At 37.2% G+C, this 2249-nt stretch overlaps 1 long non-coding RNA gene across 1 annotated transcript; it reads right to left on the minus strand.

The window, feature by feature from the left end:
- Positions 1-1087: 1087 nt before the first annotated feature.
- Positions 1088-1858, minus strand: LOC146736235 (uncharacterized). The gene is made up of 3 exons (XR_014930917.1): positions 1732-1858; positions 1517-1584; positions 1088-1323 (listed from the first exon to the last, which is right to left on the minus strand). It is a non-coding gene; the product is annotated as an uncharacterized LOC146736235 (long non-coding RNA).
- Positions 1859-2249: the final 391 nt, after the last annotated feature.

Raw genomic sequence — 2249 nt, forward strand, 5'->3', positions numbered from 1 at the left:
CCTAAGTTAAGGTTTTTATTGTATCATAAACATTATACCGTTCTGCAAGGGTATTGCTCAAAAAAACGCAAAAAACTTTCACATCAGACCTTTTCTGTAATCCGTTATAAATCAACAAAATTGGCAAGGAAGATATGGATATTGTACTCGCTGTCAGCCCGTTTGTGCACTTAAAACGATGATAAAAATCAGAACAGAAAAAAATCGTGTGTACAGTGTTGTGTTTGCACCTGTCATTTGCCTAATATCTCGAACGCTTGGCTTCACTGTTCTCATACCGCTTGTTTCTTTTACAACTCAGCCCGAGTTTCAATGAACTGGGCATGATTATCAGGGTTACTAACACTCGGAACATTATCGTTTTGTTGTACGTTACAGCCTGACGTGCGGTAATTCACTGGATATTTTCATCCTACCATATTAGGAAACGCGAGTTCCAAACATGAAACGATTACGCGCGTAAGCGTCTTTTAATAATAAACAACAAGCATGGCTGCCCTCAGGGTTTGACCGGACAAGATAGTTCGCTAAATCTGTTCTAAACGTTTTGAACTTCGGCACTCCCATGATGGTATTCCTGGGAGAGAAAGACGTATTATAAGGTTATTGCAAGGAAACTGCATAGTATGCATTCAGACAGTATGCGTTCGCATCGACCGCGTACTGTCTTCGTGTATACTTTGCAATGTCCTCATAATAACCTCATATTATTCCCCAATGTATATCTATTTTGAGTTAGTGCATGGGCACTTCAAACGTTTTTCGACAGTAGTCTCCACGTGAAATATAGACATATTCCACAACAAGAAGTGTGCGTCCATAATATTCGCACTATGCTCTTAGCCGCTGACACAATTCCGCCTTTACTTGTCACGCTAAAAGACATTCTCGTTATATGTTTTTTTGTTGACGCGTTTGACAAAATATATGTATTTGCATTATCACACATTATCGCTCGAATTAACTATCAATAACCAAATATAATCCAAGTATAACCTTTTGTAACTATGATATGCATACTCTGACTATTAAAATTGAACTCGATGCACAGAGATTAGCAACTTTTAAATGATACCAATACAATATATTATTTTTTTCAAATCATTTTATTATTCTACAAGAGCCGTTATTGACAATGGAGAATCTACAGGTCAGTATTTCAATCCATTCTAATCAAAGTAAATCTAACAGAACGCATTACATCAAGGAAACCGGTCGCAGTGATGAAGTTTTGTACACGCAATTCGTTGGCAAATTGGTTCTTAGGTTTATGAAATTACTAATGTCACGGCAAACGCCTGGATTTCCACTAACACGTATCAGCTGCAATGAAATTTAGTCAACATCAGTATCTAAATCATAAATGTCATATTTTGATATGAATGATAAATGATTTTGAAATCTATAAACAGGTAATCTATAAACTCTTAAAAGTCGGTGAATCAATACAGTCACTGTACACGACTCGTGATTATAAGGTATTACTTATAAGAAAAAGAAGAGCTGCTGAACTTACTGAATTCGCAGATGTAATAACTGTGGCGACTACAATCTTCATCTTTCCATTGCAAACTACGTTTATCCCTGAAGAAACAATCAGAGAACAATCTGAGACTATGAATCGCATTGAAATTATTATATTTTAGACTCGGGTGTATTCGTTTCTTCACTTGTTATACTTAGGGAAGTAACCGCTTAAACTAAGTAATTGTAGAAACGCTGCATGCTTACAGTGCTATGCAGTCTCGTCGTCTTCCTCTTCCTTTAGTTGGCTCTCTTCTAGCCCATGCGGTAAAAGTGGACAACTCTGATCCATCAGACCAAATGAATGTTCCTTCAGTGTCTATATCATTAAGACCAAACCAAAACCCTGTGCGGAGCTTGTTATAATTGCCACGAATAAAATCTTTGACGGCGTTGTATTTTTCTGTCGTGTCCAACATAGCCAATCGTCCTCCGGCATTTGTACACGTAGTGTCAGCGCCTCCCCAAGTACTTCTCTGCATGTTCACTTCGAATCGACTACATCCAGAACACACATTATTAGGGGCTGGATAATGTAGAAAACAACTGTTGCAGTTACTGTTAGTGTGTTTATGATTAATTGTATGATGATAATTGTGTGCGACATGCGAACTAGTAGTGCTATAAATACTACTACTACTAAAATCGCTTACAATCTTTGTTTGAATTAACGGTTACTACGTTTTGATGTTTCTAGGTTTTGTTTTAAACTATCCGTGTTTTCG

The sequence above is a fragment of the Saccoglossus kowalevskii genome, chromosome 11 (genome assembly GCF_978046115.1).
Source record: "Saccoglossus kowalevskii chromosome 11, keSacKowa6.1, whole genome shotgun sequence".
NCBI lineage: Eukaryota > Metazoa > Hemichordata > Enteropneusta > Harrimaniidae > Saccoglossus > Saccoglossus kowalevskii.